This window comes from Emydura macquarii, unplaced genomic scaffold (assembly GCF_026122565.2).
Source record: "Emydura macquarii macquarii isolate MOO-44397 ecotype Brisbane River unplaced genomic scaffold, CSIRO-AGI_Emac_v2 contig_2699, whole genome shotgun sequence".
Lineage (NCBI taxonomy): Eukaryota > Metazoa > Chordata > Testudines > Chelidae > Emydura > Emydura macquarii.
Genome location: NW_027132836.1, coordinates 4,738,121 through 4,757,867, shown reverse-complemented (window position 1 = coordinate 4,757,867; position 19,747 = coordinate 4,738,121). Strand labels below are relative to the sequence as shown.

Here is a 19,747-nt window from a genome sequence, read left to right as displayed (position 1 = left end):
TGTGGACATGATGAAAATCTGATGAAGTGGGTTGCAGCCCATGAAAGCTTATGCCTGAAGAAATTAAATTTGTTAATCTTTAACGTGCTACAGGACTCTCATTGTTTTTGCTGTATGGACATATAATTCAAGTGCTTTGCCATTGTCATCACAACTCCGGCACTAAGTGTCCATCACATGGTTCCCCTCCCTACAGGCTTCACGAACAGCATCCTTGCAAAATAGTGCAAGTGGAAACATTGTCAAGACTTGCTCTGAAGTGATGCAATCACAAGAATATGGGGCATCACTTGTTCAACAATGGGAGCCTTTCTAGGAGTGGCTAATAAATATTTTATAGGCATTGCTAGGGTTTACCACCACCTGAGGAAGCAACAGTTCCCTAGTTCAGAGATCCCAAGCATCCAGAAAGCTCTGCTTCTGCACTTTCACTGCCCAAAGAGAATACCTGAGCCGAAGTGACAGCTGCTTCCACAAGCCTTATGTTACAAGTATGTGAGTGACCATGCTAGTGAGATGTCGTCTTACTGATATGGGAGGGACTATGCTAATCTCCATTCTGGGCCTCTTAGTTTGCCCTGTGTGAACTACAGGAAGAGTTTCCCAGAAATCCAAGCACACAGTCTGATTCTACAGCTTGTCCAATTAATAAGAGCATCCTGTACCTTCTCTCTCAAACTTGTGTCTTGAGTGCTTATTGGAGATTACAATTGTTTGTTACCATTCTTTTGTGGAGTTGCAGAGCAAACAAAATTGTAGAATCGACTTTCTTGAACTGATGATTGGGTATGAACATAGGGGAGCCATGCCCAGGTTATTTTAACCCACTCTATGCTTCTAAACTTTTTTCCAGAACAGTCAGTACAACAGTGGCTCAGAGCCAGGAAAGCACAATCAGTGACTGCTGAAAGATGGGACTGAGCCAGTGCAATTACTAAAGCAGCACTGCTTCCACAGGCCTTTTCTTCTCTTTAATTATACTTTGGGAGAGACTCTGGGCTGGTGTCAATTGGTATAGTTCCACGAAGCCCATCAAGCTCAGGCTGATTTACACCAGCTGAGACTAAATGGTTGACTAAACAGGATCAGAATTTTCCTCCTTACAGCTTAGTTCCTTTGAATACAATAGAACTTTAACACACTGTACTGCCTAGCAAGGGCTGATAAAACCTCCATTTAGGTTGGCTCACTAAATCCTTACATAGTGTTTTGGGGGTGGAAACATTTTATTTTTTACTAGTTTTAAGTGTTGAAGTGTGGTAGGTTCCCACAACCCACAAATCCCCAAATGAAAAACAGGGCCTTCTCTGCACTGCATGATAAACGTACAGAGCATTTTTTTCAGTGACCTTTTTTAAAGTTAGTTTGCGCTTCCCTTTGACATTTTTCTGTGAGTGATTAGCTTCTTTCAAACGAGTACAGGCTAAATGTAGGGATGATATGATCTGGTGAACCTCCAGCCAGGAACTACTTGAGAGCAGGGCAGGGGCTGTATAATGCATTAATAACTTGCTCTGGTTGCAAGAGTCTTTTCTTTTGTACCAACATTTCCAAACAATCCCATTGTGGGGTCTACAGGAAAGGGTACAAGCTAGCAATCATAATGAAGCATTCTCAGACAAACAGGTGTATAAACCACTTCTACAATTTAAGTGCAACAATTGATTAATAAAGTGTCACCCCTGTGCCTTGGCCAATCCTCACTCCTCTGAGTTTGTGAAGCACTTGGGAACCCTCACAATAAATGGTGTTATATAATGTATCAGAGACTTGACAATCACCAGTCCCACTCAACAGGATTTGTGTTCCTAAATATTTTAGGCACTTCTCAAAATCTCCCCTGTAATGTATTATAATAAACTGGCTAATATCCATTGTGCAGAAAGCAGAACTGTACTGAAGTCCACCATAGGAGGCTGCTGCTGTATTAGAAAATCAGGCACATTCATCCTGATACCAAAATGAAATGCAGGCGAGCTGAGAATTCCAGAGCCAGCTCCAAAAAAGGACGATGGGAAAGGAGATTAGGGACCAAATTAGCATCTGAACTGCAACTTGGTTTGGATTCTGGAGTCTGGCACAAACACACAACTAACAGAATTAGGACATACCACCTACATTATAAATACAATCATGCTGGGGTGCCAAGTTATAATGCAGTTGTCACCCAACCAGTGTAGTATTTTTCAGCAGAATTTGTAATTTGAACATTTGCAAAATCATCTTCCAGATCTCTGCTCCACTCTACAGTCCAGGAAGGAGATGGGATGTGGGCCAGATTAGGAGGTAGCAAGAAAACTAATCACTTAATCAATCCTTGGCCTGAGGTCTCCATCTGTAAATATGGGAATAGCACTCTCCCACCTCACAGAAGCATTGGGAGGACAAAATTCATAACAACTGTGATGTGCTTAGATAGTACAGTGCTACTAGCCTTAAAAGCCCCTAGGCAGAAAAGGGTGTTCCAGAAGTTGACTCCTACCCAAACAGCAAGGAAATGAGAGATTTTTGGTGCCAAGGAGACAACTAAAAGAAGCAGCCAGGGTGTACTGGGACTGGAGACCTTACAGACAAGCATTTTTCTGCCCACCTACAATATCCTTACCTCCCCACTCACCAGGTGACATCCTTGGGCAGTTGTGCCCAGCAAAGACAGACAAGGTGGGTGAGGTAATATCTTTTACTAGACCAGGCAAGCTTTTCAGCTCCACACAGCTCTTCTTCAGCTCTGTGGAGCTAGAAACTTGCCTCTCTCACCAACAGAAGCTGGTCCAATGGAAGATATTACCTCACCCACCTGGTGTCTCTCATATCCTGGGACTAACACGGCTACACCACCCTGCAAAAAGCAAAAGGCAGTGCGTTATTAGACATATGGTCAGTGGCTGGTGTGAGAGAGGGCTCACAAGACAACATGCTAAGGTCTTATTTAACAATACCCTGCTACTGAATGTGAGTGGCAGCTGAACTGCCCTGAAGTTAACTGTGCTCAAATAATTATTTTTATTCTAATAAATCTCATTCTATATATGTACTGTTTGAAATTTAAGCAGACAGAAAAAATAAATGAATGTTAAATTCTGCACTTGAATGTTGGCGATCCCTCGGCAGATGAGGATGATCTTTTACAGGTGTTTATTTCACATGGGCTCTTTGGTGATTAAGGAGTCCAATCCTTGAGCCACAGACTTGTTGGCAGACATTGCAAGTGGTATTGGAAGGCAGGCTTGGACCTCGATTGCTGCATGACAATTGTCTGTCCTTTCTGTTCTGGCATTTTTCTGCAGCCAAGGTGAGGAGATTTTCCTCAAAAGTGGTCATTCCTTCTTTGACAAATCTTTGCCAGTTAGGCCTGTCTTGGGCTGCTGTCTCCCAGCGTGTGATGTTGATGTCACATCTCTTGATATTTGTCTTGAGGGTGTCTTTGAAGCGTTTCTTTTGGCCTCCCCGTTTCCTTTCTCCTTTGATGAGTGGGGCATAGCAATTGTTTTGGTAGGCATGCATCAGACATGCACACTCAGTGCCTGCTCCACCTCAGCTGGTGCTGGATAATTAGGGCCTCAACACTGAAGATGTTGGCTTCTGTGAGGACACTAATGTTAGTGCGGCGATCCTCCGACTTTATGTTGAGGATCTTCCAAAGAAAGTACTGGCGTTCCAGGTTTTTCAGATGTTTTCTGTAAATCACGCAAATCTCACAGCCGTAGAGGAGAGTGGGATTACCACCACTTTGTAAACTAAAAGTATGAGTGTACTAAAGACTAAGAGCAAAACCATCAGGAATCTTATACTCCAGGTAGGGCCACCCAAGGCGGTAAGGTCCAAGTCAAGATACCAGACAAAATGCAGCCCAACCAAGATGCATTTGAATGTCAGGATCTTGAAAGGACATTTAATACAATGCTATCCCCTTTCATCTGGGTAAGCCACTTTGAGCAAAGGATGAGAAAATCAGAATTTTGATAAAAACAGCTAAGAATCGCCATTAGCACAGTGTAAATGGGTAACCGTTAACTCAGAGAGAAGCATGTCAGTGGCTGCCTCACTCAAGGAGTGTTTATAGAATAATTTTCTCTTTTTGATTGCTTTATAGTAAACATTACAGGAAACGTAATTCCTGGAATTGGTGTTCTAGAGGTTACTGCTGAGAGTTTGAGGAGCTCACATGCAGAATCTGGTTCTCTCTCCCTGATGATGCCCTCCTGATTCGCTCACCATTTCTTTAGAATTTACTTCCACACAATGCCATTGTTCTGAAAAAGGTTTGAGGGGGAGAGGAATGCCACTCTTGATTGATGCCTTTAAACAGTTTAATTTGGAGGACCTTCAATATTTTGACTATTAAATATAGAGGACATAAGCTGGAACACTTTAGTAATACTAATGACACAATAGAGGGAAAAACAGTCTTACTTTTGTCTAGAAAAATTTACTGTAATCTCTCTACTGGCAGCTTTTATTTTAAAAACTGAAGATGTGGAACTTCTGTTACTCCAACTATCTACACTTCAGATTCATTCGATCCCCTGAAATGCAAAGTATAACTAGATTTGCTGGTAATTAAATCATACTGTGTATTTTTAAAGTATATTACAGGTTTGTGGCAGGGACTTTGAGAGGGGAGAAGGGAGAATCAGAAGTGTAGAGGGGAAAGTTATTTTGATGAATAATTCTGCAGGAGTTTGGACACTGTTGCAAGCTAAACACTGTTCAGAAAGCTAAACAGAAAACAACAGTGAGAAAAATGAAGTGGGAAAACCAGAAAGAGATCAGGGAAACTTAGACAAAATGGATTTCTATATTTAGGGAGCTGGCATTTTTGCTTTTTATCAGGTGGCACCAGCTCTGTAAATCAGTTAAAAAGATGCTGCTGGTTCTAGTATCCATGATGGTTCCAATATCCATGACTGACAAAAAATAGGGAAATAAAGCCTAGACGCAGCTACTATAAGGTGGGTGCATAACTGGCTGGAAAACCATTCCCAGAGAGTAGTTATCAGTGGTTCACATTCAGGCTGGAAGAGCATATGAAGTGGAATCAGTCTTGTGTCTGGTTCTGTTCAATATCTCCATCAACGATTTAAATAATGTCATAGAGAGTACACTTATAAAGTTTGCAGCCAATACCAAGCTGGGAGGCGATGAAAATGCTTTTGGGGGATATAATTAAAATTCAAAATGAACTGGACAGACTGGAGAAATGGACTGAAATAGGATGAAATTCATAAGGACAAATACAAAGTACTCCACTTAGGAACAATCAATTGCACACATACAAAATGAGAAATGACTGCTTAGGAAGGAGTACTGTGGGGTTATTGTGGATCACAAGCTAAATGAGTCAACAGTGTAACACTGTAGCAAAAAAAAAGAAAACGTCATTCTTGGATGCATTAGCAGAAGTGGTGTAAGCAAGACAAGAGAAGTAATTCTTCCACTGTACTCAGCACTGATAAGGGCTCAACTGGAGTAATGTATCCAATCCTCGACACCGCATTTCAAGAAAGATATGAACATATTGGAGAAAGTCCACAGCAGAGTAACAAAAATGATTAAAGGACTAGAAAACATGATGTATGAGGAAAGATTGAAAAAATTGGGTTTGTTTAGTCTGGAGAAAAGGAAACATGGTAGCAGTTTTCAAATACATAAAAGTTTGTTACAAGGAGGTGGGTGAAAAATTGTTCTTGTTAACCTGAGCTAGGACAAGAAGCAGTGGGCTTAAATTGCAGCAAGGGAGGTTTAGGTTGGACATTAGGAAAATCTTTTTAACTGTCAGGGTAGTTAAACACTGGAACAAATTGTTTAGGGAGGTTGTGGAATCTCTGTCTTTGGAGCTTTTTAAAGAACAGGTTAGACAAAACACCTGTCAGGAATGGTCTAGTTATTCCTTAGTCTTGCCTTGAGTGCAGACAACTGGACTAGATGACCTACTGAGGTCCCTTCCAATCCGTCACTTCTATGATTGTGTGGCGTTACACAAGAACTTGAGCCATGGGTTTCTGAGTCCCACAGCAACTTCACAGAGGTCTTATGACAAATACAAAAAACCCCAGAAAATACCCTTACATAGCACTTTTACATGAGAGTTGTAGTAGTTTCAAGGTCAGGCAGAGAGGAGGGGTATATGAATAAGACAAAGTCCCTGGCTCTAGTGAAACTTTTACTGAGGATGGTACACACTAACTCCATAACACTCCTCCAAATCCATATCAACTCACCACCAGCAATGCACCCTCATCTAAGATTCTGCTGTACCCTTTGTTTACTGGCTTCCAAGCTTTGCTCTAGTCCCTTCTAAATATCAATGTCCTTTCATCCCAAACACCATTGCATCACACTTCATTATTACTATTGCCCTATGTCCTTGCTCATATCTGACATCACTGCCCTCCTAGCTGGACAATGCTCCAACTCCCCTCTGCCCTCAACAATCTAACACAATTATGTCTTTCAGAGATAGCAATATAATCCACAGATGGAACCAGCATTACAGCACACCATCCTATATGAAAGGCTCCTCTGAATTTCCTTTCTTCTCATGGAGAACATTAAACAACAGCCTGACAAGCATTAGGATCAGTCAGTATCAGATGCATCATTGCTCACTCATTGCTATGAACTGCCTTTTACATCATACCTTTGGGAACCCTGCCCTCTGCATCTACTGGTGGGGACATGCCTGCTGTCACTTGTATTGCCCCTTTGTGAGAAGAATCCCAAACACAAACCTTAGAGCTCAGCCTTCAGATGCCCAGTTTACACACATGGGAAGGAATTAGGCAGGCACCACCAGGATTCAGCAGCACACTTTCACTTAAGTGCTCACTTTGGTCTCAGAGGTCTTATCTACACAAATCAGTATCTAAATTACAATAAATGCCACTAATAGTGCAGATGTATTGGTGATAGCAACAAAGTAAGTGCTAATGTAGTTGAGACTCAGGTGGTTTTATCACCATGTCACAAAACCTGCTCTGAGCTGTCTTAGATGAATGGTGGTTAGAACACCAAGGGCCTATATATGCTGTTGCTCCCAACAGTATTTCCTTTTGTTTATTTTAAACCTGCTGCCTATGAATTTCCATAGCATTCTCTCTCTCCTCCTCCACCACTGCTGCCTCTGCCAGCTTCTCCTCCTCCACAAATTGTATAGGGAGGGTCTGAAAGGAGACAAGCTGCAGAGATTGTCAGTAGGGCACTGGAATTATTGTCCACCATAGGCTGCCTACTGTGCTTGAACTATCCCATCTAGGTACCTAGAGCATGTTCACATAGTCCAGCAGGTTCCACACGGGGCAGCTCAAGCACAACATACAGCCTGTGGCTTCGGTGGTGAATCCAGCAGTGCCCCAACACATTCAAAATCACTGTGGCTTTCCTCCTATCAGAACCTCACTGCACAATATGCACTTGTGCCACAGGGGTTGTGAAGAATGAACCACACCCCACCTTCCCAGTGCTATCTGCTGTGTTCGTCAGACCTGAGTGATGGTGAGTGACTCACTCACTCTACACATTAAATGTATGTGCTTGCAGAATTACTCGATTTAAGCCCAAATTAGTAATTTCATAATTACACCTTAAAAAAAAAAAAAAAAACCAAACAAAAACCCAGAATGACAAAGTTAGGAAGGGTTGGCATCTGTGACATCACAGAGATAGCATCCAAAAACCACTCAAACACACAAAAAGAACCCCAGAACATGATACATACACACACTTATGCCCATCCTACAACCCAAGCACATGCCTGCCTCAGTCTCTTCCCACATTCTGTACCCCCACATCCACTCACCTCCTTAAAATACAAGCCCCCAACCTGCGCTGCTTTTCTTCTCCCCCACCTTAAACACTCACACATAAAACTTTCCAGCCAGGAGTTTTCCATTTGAAATTTTTTATCTGAAACACAGGGACTTCCCGCTCAAACCTCGACGAATTCTCTCCATTCCTCTCACACTGGACACACATTAGAAAGACTGCAGAAGAACACAGCAGTTAAACAAATCTCACCACAGCTCTGAACTTCATTTCTGATCCTTTCCAGCTCACAGCACTTTCAGAAAGTCAGTTATGCTGTCTCAAAACAAGAAATCTGGGGACAACTCTTCAATCAGTTGACTGTACCAAAAATCTTTTTTTTTTAAAAGAAAAAAAAAAAAAAAAAAAGGCAAGATCCACTCCTGCCTACCCAACTCCTTCTGGAGCCTGCTGAAGAAGGCATTTTATACAGAGGAGAGTGAGCAAAAAGACTCTCCTCCCCTTCTAAACAGAGAGAGAGAGAGAGAGAGACAGAGACAGACACACAGATCACAAGCCGAAGCCGAAGATGAAAGAAGCCTGCTGTCTGCATGTGGAGCACAAGCTGTTTAATGACAGAGAAAAATGGAAAGAAAAGGAATCAAAGAGGCTGGAAACCTTGGGTGAGAGCCTACAACTTAAAACCATAGTAAAAAAAGCAAAGGCAGCAATGTGTTCTGCTGCGGCAAATTTTGCACAGAAAGGCAGTTACAAACTGGAGCAACATCAACTGGACTCCACTGAATCCAACTCAATACATTCTCACCTGCAAACCCATGGCAAAGTTCCTGTGCCTGAAGCTGTCTCTACTTTTATGCCTCCAGCAAACCAAAGGAACCACTGCAGGAACTCTGATGGTAGGAAATAGTTGATTGTCTTGTTTGTTCTTACAACAGTAGCACATCTATCCAGCAACATTCTGTTCCTGAACTGTTTTGAAGCATCCACACCCAAAGCTCCTTACAACCAGTTGCACCAGTACATGATAGCACATCTGAAGCACTTATCCCATAATGCCCAGCATTGTTGCTGGCAGCAGGGGCTTTTGGATAACTTCCGAACACAAGGCACTTCATTATGGGATGGAGACATGTAGTTGAGTCCCCCTACACTGGGGCAGTTGCAGCATGTTATGTTTCCTGGTCACGATGGGCAGAAGTTACAAGACAGCAACAATTCAGCACGATCAGAATGTGAAATTGTCTCAGATACTGCAGCCTTCTGCACTGTGCTGGCATGGATGAAACACATTGCATTCCAGCTATTCTAGGCCCCAGAGCAGCCACCAGGTAGTCATACAAAGCTGCTGTAATTTAGAGCATACCTGGAGCTATTGTAAGCTGTGTTGGAGGCCAAGCAGTCTCTTGAAGGGGATCAACTCCACACTGAGTCAGGGGATTTGATTTCCTTCTATCAAGGCTTCCATGACAAAGTGTTAAAAGCTATAACATTTTCCAGCCATATAATCTGATTCCCAGCAACGATGTCAGCAGCCAAATGAGTTTCTCAAGAGAAGATGAGTATTGGGTGGTGTGTCCCAGAATCCAGATAACTGCAATCTACACAGACCATATTGCCACGAATTCCCCTTGTACACTGTTTCACGACTATCACTCTCTTCAAAGAGCTCATAACATGGGGCTCTGCAGTTAGCCACTAACTGGGCAAATTATTAAAACCACAGGAGCACCCACACGTGCTGGGTGATGTCCATGCACAGAGAAAGACACAGTCCTGGTCCTGAAGTCTATGGCATGTCAACCTCTTAGACTGACAATACAACCTCCACTAACTGAACCACTGTTCAGAGTCCAAATAAAGAGATTTGTGCTCCAAGTGCCTTGTATGTATCTACAAACAGGGAGTTCTACCCTAACCCAACTGAGACCTAGTTCAGATTCCCTGGTTTTCTGCAAAAAAAAAAACCCCAAAAACCAAAAACCACTCTTCTTTGCATCTTCAGGTCTGGTAAAATGGAGGCTATTACTGGTTCCGTGTTATTTACTTGAACTCTTCTGAGAAAGCCACCAAATACTGGAGCTATTTCAGACCATAAGTACTGGCCAGTTTCCACAGACTTGGGGAAGCTGACAGGGGTACCCAATCTTCAGTGACTGTATGCTTGGGAGGAGAATGGGGAGGCAGAGCTCAGTGCAGGATAGAGGGGAGACAGTAGTAAAGATAAGCTGGTTCCCTTCCCCGTGTACATTCTTTGGAGTAGAAGTGAAGATATGTTCATTCTTCAGCCATTAGGTTGGTGATTCTCACACAATCAGAAGACCCTAAGTCAGATTCTAGAATTCCTCTTCAAGCCACATTGTATTTTTCATCTGTGAAGTACTAGCATGTATGTCTAGGAGCTGCTGAGAGACCATTACGGTGTGCAGTCTGTTGGCAAACTGGGACAAGAGCTAGGGATCATCCAGCTCTGCCCTCACCAGCAGGCTCCTCCTGGAGATGAGCAGAACTTGGTGAGGGGGAGGGAAATCTATAGACTGATAGTTTCTTACCCATGGGTTACTCCACCTTAATCTTCCATGTACTCCAAGAATTTCAGCTTCAAAGGTAAAGGAAATTACCATTTCAAATCTTCATGGCTGCTGGCATCACCTCAAGTCAACCCATGTGAAGGTGTTTTTCCCCCTTCTCAGTGAAGCTTCTCACTAGTAATACCTACACCTTAGGCTTCCATTAGAATCACATCTTGTCTCATATGAAATAGGATTGGACATGGTTAATACTTGGATGAGGGACCTCTGAAAACCCAGACAATTATGGAAGAGGTGTTAGCTACTCATCTCTGATCATACTGACACAATCTCCCAGTGTGCAGTTAGAAGGCATTGTGCTGTTCCAGGTGCTATCTTTTAGAGGAAACAGAATATCAAGGCCCTGAACATTTTGTGGCAAGGATCCTATGGCACTTTTCAAAAGAGCTGGGGCATCGACGCTGGTGTCCTTCCAGATTCCAGTTTGAACAATTACATTGTCTCCCTTATTTCCCCCTACAGTTCTAACTGGCTGCAAGTTCTCTTTTCACTTCTTGTCCTCAACTTCCATGGAGTTACTGTGAACTGTTAAACAAGTGCTGCAGCACTCTAAAAAGCAAGCTGTGTTTCAGCAGTGGGTGAAAGTATTCCTATATCTTAGAAAAGCTTTGCAATCCTTCTGGCTGAAAGGCACTATTTAAAACATGCCATTCTAAGTCTCATGTTTATTGTACTCTGGCTTCGGAAAGCACTGAAGTACATTATACTAAACTGACATGTTGACATAACCCACACCCTGGCTCCTAGGCAGCCCTTTGCTTGAAAGGGTGTGGTATATTTACAATTGCAATTACTGTAGTTAACCTCACCTCAATCTGGAAAATGACTTGGCTTTTAAAATAAGGCTCAGAACAATAGGAGCTAGTGTATTAGGAATTTCTGTTTAAAAGAGCTGCCCAGTTCATTAAGGCTTCTTCTTCAGATCACATCTGCACTATAGCAAATGTTGTGCCTGGTGGGTGTGTGGGAAGGAGCATGGTTACAGTAGCATAGATCCCTGAAAAAACTGTTTAAAACACTGGCCAGTTCTGCAGCATAGAAGAGACCAAACCATACATCAAAACCTTGCTGAACCTTGGACTTTGGGGCTGTAGCTCAACTCAGGAACATAGTTAAAACCCAGTTTAGTTCAATTTACATTCCAAGAATAAACCACGTTTTAACCATGTCAGGTCACTATTGTGTTACAACAGCATCCCCTGACAAGAGATTTACAGTGTGGATGGGACCTGAGCCTTCAGCTTTACTATGGCCCTTTCAGAAGAGAGTCAATTCCCATTATCATTTTTCTAAAATCTCTCTAATCCTAGCCTGGATTCCAGTCATGGAAGGAAAGAGACACGGCAATGTGTGTGGGGAATTACACATCTGCACCGCAGAAGATTATTAGGGGAGTGAAACTTCACCAGGCACCTCACACATAATAGCTTCCCTCTCTTTGGAGGAATTCCACTTTATAAACAAAACGCTGCCACAATCTCACTAAGACACTTGTGCCACCCCTCAGGACCGGACCATCATTATTACTATTTATTATTTGTATTACAGCAGCATGTGGCGGCCACAACCAAAATCAGAATCATCTTGTACTAGGTGCTGTTCCTATACAGAGCAAGGTACAATCCCTGCTTATCAATTCATTGATACTAAAGCCAAAAGGGACCATTGTGATCATCTAGTCTGACTTTCTGTATAGCAAAGGCCACAGAACTTCACCAAAATTATTCCTAGAGTATATCGTTTAGAAAAACATCCAACTTGATTTTAAAATCATCAGTGATTAGAAGACCTTACAGTCAAATAGACAAGACAGACAGAGAGAGAGAATAGTAGTATAATCACCATTTTACAGATCGGCAACTTGAGGGCTAGAAAGATTGACTAACCCTCCCAGTGCTACACAGGAAGTATGTGGGAGAGACAATAACTGAACCCAGGTTTCCTCACATCCCAGTGTAGTGTCTTAACCACCAGACCATTCTTCCATCAGCTAGTGTATTGTGCTTCTATGTGAGATGCAGATTAAACACTCTCTGGGCAGAGAAGGCTGCATTTTTCCTTCTGTTTGGACTGTGCTCAGAACACTGATGGCATTCAAATAATTTTTACCAACATCATACCTTCCTGCAATTCACCTTCTGGCTTTAAAAGCACTGACATTGGATGGAAGAACAGAAACAAGGTGCTAGTAGGTATATTAGTGAAAGGAAAAAAGTCTAGTACAGACCAAAGACGACAGGGAGATTTGAGACAGTGTAAGATAAGTCAATAAAAATTATCTGAACTGTGATGTTAAGCCACATTTTCACATTGAATCATGTTACACATTCTTCAGACTACCATCCCACCCTTCCTATCATCTTGCATGTGCTTTTAGTTCACACAAGCAAGCTCTCAAAGTATCTCTCCACAGCCAAAGCCCTGATCAGGACAGAACAGGAAATATTCCTACTTTTGAAATAAGTTCTCAGGAATCTCTCAGCACTTTTGTACAACAGAAACTGTCCTGAAGCTCTTCATTCCAAACACTTTCCTGAGGCTAGAAAACTGCAACGGATATGCTCAACTCTTAGGGGGAGGGGAACACAATCCTATCTTTGGGAAAATCCGAGTTAGGAGAGAACCAACTGTGAGTAGATAGGAGGGGGCTAGAAAGCATGTACAGCTAACATGTCTTCTGTTTAAAACATACTGAGCCCTGAGCGATGTGGCTCCAAGGCAATCTAAGCAATTTCTTTCTTGCCAGCTAGGCTGAGGTCAGTGCCACTCTGTCGTGGTGTTAAGGATAGATGGAGGTTCCATTGCTACTAAAGGCAGAGACATGAATCAAGTTTTCCAAGCTCCTCCACTGAGTAGTGACTCACTGAAGCCTTGGATGAAATCACTGGGACGGCTCTGCTCACTACTGATAAGCAGTGAATTCCCTGCATGCAAATGTACATTCAAAACAAGGGGACAGGAAACTCTTCCAGTCAGCCCTGCTCTGAAAGACTCAGAGCAAAGTGTGAACTGCCAAGCTGCCCCAGCAGCTTCTGGCTCTATTTAAATAAAATAAATAAATAAATAACTTTGAACATAACCCCATGAAACTGGCTTTGGCAAACCATTCAACTTCTTCTAAATTCAGGATTCCAGGTTCTGCAGTACAGTACAAATCTGGGAGTCTAAAATAATCCCTTTAGCATATTCTTTACACAATGCGTCATTAGCAGACTGATGGGTTTCATGGTCAAAATAAAATCAGGAGATGCCAAGTATAGAGTGCAGTTATAGGATCATGGACCATTTCTCCCACAATACAATTTTTTCAGTTGTTTATTTTCTACAAATCCTGATGCCTTGAAAAAAATTGCAAATACATGTAAATACCATAATCTGGAAGTATTTGGCCATCGGACCAAGCCCATCCCACACAGGCTAGGAGGGCTGCAAAAAGAAGGCTCTCTCCAACCTCTTTAGCTGGAGAAGATAACAAGCTTCGTCCTCAACCAAAAACATTCCTAAAGTGCCCTATCCCATGTACTTTAGATGATTCAGAACTGGGAACAATGCCTTGACTTCCTAAAATAACCCATAATAGGACCCTGGAGGCTCCAAAGGACATCTAACCCAATACTTACAAAAACTGCTCCTGTCCTCATGGATTGTTGAAGTTAGCAAGCACACCTGACCTCTATGATAACTGAAATCATCAATGCCTCCTTCACAGAAGGCAACCGGCTTCCCTAAAGATAGCAATAATCTGGTGAACCTTGAAGTAGGCTTCATACCAATGACCTCATTAAGGACTGTCTTGTTTCCAGACTGCCTTTATTGGTGCAACTGTTTCAGAGATGGCTTCATACCCAGTGATCTGTGAAGGCAGCTGTGCTCCACAGCAACGCGATAGCTGGAGAAGCACAGATTTTAGGCTATCAGGTCCTGGGGACCGAGTGTTCCTCAGCCATGAGACTCTACTTATTAAACTATTTATTTGAAGAGAGAAGACTGAGCCAAGACTCACTGTGTTCACATTGAAAAGGTGTGTTCCAATGTTGCCATCTCACATTAGTGTTATCCTTAACCCTAGTTCCTGGAGTCCTGTGATTATGTGAGCATCTCACCTTTTATGGTTGCAGACTAAAGCTTGAAAATGTAATGCAAGTGTGTCCAACTGGTCAGAAACCAAAATAAATATAGGTTGACTCAAAAGTATATTTTAATTTAATGTTTTGGGCCCAGCTTATGATTTCTGAACACCTGTGGTTGGCATTATTGATGTGTGTTTCAAATAAAGCCTTCCACAATGAGGACAACCACCCCCTGCATCCCATTCTTCCACAAATAAATATGCGTACTCTAGGAATCCTAGGCTCAGCATGACACACACACACACACACACACACACACACACACACACACACACACACACACACCCCCCCCTTTGGAGCTTTTCCTCTTTTTCCTTAAGTGCTGTTCAGCACCCAGATACCAAGGTAACAAGTGCCTTTGAGAAAAAGGCACAGATAAAACAAGACAATTGTAACACTGAGATTTAAATCTGGCTACCGCACATACAGAGCAATTGTGTTCTAATAACACTTAGGTTGGAAATAGAAGCTGCACTGACCTAATAAACCTGAAGAATTCTGCACATCCTTGCATCTCACTGAATCAATAAAAACAGGAGTTGCATGACAGGCACTAATCATGCCTATCAAAACAAAGGTCCACTCCTTTATACATTGTCTCCATATAAGATTACGGGACAAACAGTGCATTTCATGTGCAATCAGTCACTACTAGCATATGGTTATTCTATCCCATGTACCAACAACTCTCATTTAAATGTTACTACACAAGTGGTTTAGGGGTTGCTACCAAACTTCAGGCAATTAGATGTCTGTACAGAGAACTTTACAGAAATGTCCCAATAGCATCACTCATTTTGAACTCTGCAGTAACTGCTGCACCATCATTAATAAAAAGCCTAAAAATAATTCAGTGTTTTCTTTACCGTACTTTATTGCAATGATTTTGGGTGGCTCCCTTGCTGAATCTGAGGCATTACTAGCAGAATTATTTTTAAAAGTCATTAATACGAACAATCTGACCCAGTTCAGCTGGTGTGCATTCCTTATAAGTGACTTTCTCCACAGTCCCTCCCAGTGGAAGAACCTACATCTTCCTTTTATGGGGAAAAAAATGTTTTCACAGGAAAACTTAAGTGTCCAAGCTCTGTGCATATGTCAGTGCTTCCAGCAGCCAATCACTTCTCTAAAAACACATTCTTTCTGCACACCCAAACCAGAATCCACTCCCTCCTCATTATGAAACTGCTCCTCTCTTTCTCCAAATGCTGTTATAATCATCACTTGCTTCCTGCACAGGCTCTGTTTCGACACAGGCAAGGGTGGATCATGCCCATATTGCCATGTGTCACCTGTGGCAACAAAGAGGTGAGTCAGTTTTCCAAATTATTAGGAAAGGACACTGACACCCAGCGAAAGACAATAAATAGTTGGCTGAGAAAAACTGGGCACATTTTACAGAGAGCATACGCACTGCTTAAGTTTCAGCATATGTGACTGAGTGGAAGAAACTGGCAGGAATAGAAGCTCTATCTTTTTAGAAATGGTAATAGATTTAAAGGAACTGGGGCCAGAAACTGAATGACAAGGAAACCTTCCTATCCCATGGACATTAGATGTTGAGTGTATGAAAAGAACTAATACCCCTGCATTTCAGATGAAGGAAACAGGATTTCCCTCTGCTACTCCCTCAACAAGATCCCAGGGAAATGTTTCTAATAATAGGAAATGACTATATAAGGCTAGATCAGCACTAAACTCTTTGCAATCTGAAAAGAAGAACAAACAAAATAGTGGTGAGGAGGGAAGCAATTCTCAGAATGGGGTTCTTCAGACATTGCTATCCTCCAAAAGGGTAATATAGGGTATTCCAGCAACTCCCCTCACCACAGCCAGGAGTGGGTGGCATAGGAGCGATACTCAACCTATTCTAGATGTCTCAAAGTCAATCCGCATTCCTCTCCTGTGCACAGAAGCACTACCCCACATCCCAAATGTACACACAGCAGTACAGGGAAACTAGAATAAACTGACAAGAACTGCTGTGATCCCTCCCTGCCCATCTACATAATAAGGAAGGAGAGAGAGCACATGCACAAAATGGAATCTCAAAGATGTAAAATAATCTTTGTACCATGACCTGACACTGCATTGTGCTGTAATGTTTGCTTTATGCATACTGGCAGAACAACTCTCCATGATTATTTTTCTCCCTGGGACTCCAAGAATGTGGGCTACCCCTGAAAGGTATCAACATCCTGCAGCATCTCCCAATGGGAGAAGCTGGCACTAGAATAGCCGAAACGGTCCCTCACCCAGCGTTTCCACATAATTTCAAGATTTGTGGACTCCTGCTAAGTAGGTTAACAGTTCAGCAATTACATAGTCATTGTCTATACAAAGAGTTATGTAAACTTCAAAAAGTTGTCAAAACCAAGTTGCTCTCTGAAGCTAGAATTCTAGTTGAAGCAACATGTATATAGCAGAGTATCGTAACAGCTGAAAAACCCTCAAGCCCAGTTAAAGAAAGACTGTCCTTTGGTTCATACAAATCAAAGGGAGTTCCTACAATAAATACAACTAAGTACTGCTTTGCAGGATGTGATCTAACAGGAATGTTCCACTATAGTTCCTGGTGAGGGGTTTTAAGTTCCATTCTTGCTCTTGTCTTGGGATAAGGCCACAGACTTTTCCTTCTAGCCAAGGCCTGTTGCATTAACACAAGCCTCAGATACCACGATAACAAGCAAAATATAAACACCAATACAGGATAGGCACACAAACCTTTCAGCTGACAAGAATGGATGCTTGTGACAGGACGTGCAATTAATTTTATATCCATAGTCCTGCCACACCCTACCTTAGTGTTGTCCCCAGGCACAATCTCTGCCAAATCATACAATAGAGTGGTGGGTATTTTTGTAAGTTAAATTCCCAGCAAGGCTTTTCAAAACATCAGCTGGGAGGAATTCCCTGTGCTGAAGCAGTCACCTGCACCTGAGCATAGTTAGGCACATAGCTTTAAAAAGAGGATGGGCTACTCTGATATGACAGAGAGATTTGCTGACAAGAAGCCAGAATAAAGAGTTCTGCAGATAGAAGTGCTGCTTTATGTCATGTTTGAAGTTTACAGGCTGTTCAGCTGCCTGAAGGGAATGTGGCCAGAGGATTTGCTGGTTTATAGTCCTTTGGCTGATCAAGTCAGAATCCCAGAAAGGGCTGTTTTAGGTTTCCATTTAACCTGGTCCACTGCTGGAATCTTCACTTACTGCTCAAACTTAGCCCTTTCACAATGCTACACATCTAGAAAAGGATATGATCTCAAAAGTCTTAAGCCCTTCCTCTCATCTAGTAATTCTTTTCTGATGTTTCATATTCATCTTATAATTGAGGACTCTATTAGTCCTTAAAGACTTTAAAATTGCACTTGAGTGCTTACCTTATTATACATTTGTTTGCGGGAAGAGTTTCATAGCAGAGTTCTGAATGACACACTTAGTCATGAAACTTGAGCAACTCACTCCAACCAGATTTCTGAGGATAATATCCTGTACTTAATTTTTCCTATCCAATCTAGATGCTGAATTGAGCAATAGCCACTGTATAATTATTGAAAAGCCGTTCAGAAAAGTAACCTATATTGGGGCTGTTTGCAGTCATTAGCATGTGAAAGCTAATTAATTTCAGGAAAAAATCATCTTGGGACATTGACAATAAACAGAGAGGGCAGATAAGCAACCTCTTGTGTATCCTGACAGGTTGGTACAAAGTCCAATTTCTTGTCCTAATCCCTAAAATTGTTGTCTTCTCTGTGCTTGGTACTGAGTCTCAAGAGACAGTTAATAGGTCGTTTATTCAGTTCCAGAAAGTTTATTCCTGGAGAAATGAGAGATTTGTGCTGTGCATGTATCAAGAGACAGCATCAAGATAAGAACAATAGCTGAGAAAGTAGAGATCAACTTCAACTGCCCCAGCCAAATGTCATATAGGCAAGACCGTGTGCATCCAACAATTTCTTGAATATGCTGTGGATGCTGTCCCTTGATGCAAAGTTGTGCTGCAGAATCTGTTTGGGTTTTTTTTGTTTTTAAAGTGTTTCTACCCCCTTCTGATTCCAAAGAAAACATGAACTGAGAGTAACTTAGGCTATGTCTTCACTGACGGCAGCAAATTCGTCGCCATCAGATCGACTCCTCTGGATTGACTGAGTGGTCAGTGAAGACCCGCCCAGTTGATCCACAAATCAACATATTAAAACCACATTCTCAAGTGGCATAGCACTGCGTCAACCAAGACCTGCCTGGAGCTGCCCCTTATGCTCCAAGTTTCCCCACAAGGAGTTTTAATGGGATTTCAAAGCATGGTCTCTGAACTGTTCCATGGAACTAGGCAGCAGGGGGATGGAGAGCCAGCTCTGAAGCTCAGTTTGCAATTAGGGAGCAGTGGGAGCTAGCAGTACAGGCTAGTGAACTGGGCTGCCTGAAGAACAGTGCAACAGCTGAGGTCTGGGGAGCAAGAGAGATGAAATGCTGAGGCTGCCCAGAAGCTCCCCTTTTCCTGGGCACGCACCAGGGGGAAAGAGAAAGGAGGGGCTGAGCTCAGCTGCCTGCACAATACTAATGGAGGCAAGGCCTGGGGAGAGGATCTGGCTTCCTGGAGAACAGGGAAAATAAGTCATCTTTGAATACAATTACTGTTGAAAATCAGACAAATTTTACATCAGTGAGTATTTTCAACCATAAGCCATAGCTGAGAGTGTCTGTGTAGGCGTGTGGGGGATGGGAATCAAAAGTATTTCATGACAATAGGATAAATTAATGCTGCCATGGAATTCAGGGGTTGTTGCAGTGGAATTTGTTCCAATTGTGCCATGAGTACATGGGGCTCTCGCCACAAGTGGCAACATGCAGACGCAATTCTCACAAATCCCCCTGTTGTTTCTGGAACACAGTATCTCTGATACATCTCCAGCTTCCCAGTACAATGTGCAGTGTATTGGAAACTTCAGTAATTTGCTGCAAAAAAAAAAAAAAACAAAAAACAAAACAAAAAAAAACGGTAAAAAGATACAAAACATACTAAATACACTACTTCATGCTGGAAAGAGTACAAGGTGCAAAATGTTGTAGTGCTGTGTTAAATATACTATAAATATCAGAACACATGAAAAATATAAGCAGCTCTGAAGACAGATTCCCGTGTAATTAGTCTTCTTCTAGACTTCATATTAAACCCATAAACTCTCCATGGCAGAGGCAATTTTACTATATGCTTGTACTAGCACAATGGTGCTTCGATCCTAGGGGCATTGCTGAACATTACTGT

At 42.2% G+C, this 19,747-nt stretch overlaps 1 protein-coding gene across 4 annotated transcripts in view; it reads right to left on the bottom strand.

Moving 5' to 3' along the window:
* The window catches only part of MYO1C (myosin IC), a 117,903-nt gene that overhangs the window by 73,222 nt on the left and 24,934 nt on the right, over positions 1–19,747 (bottom strand). The gene's annotated exons all lie outside the window — the stretch shown is intronic.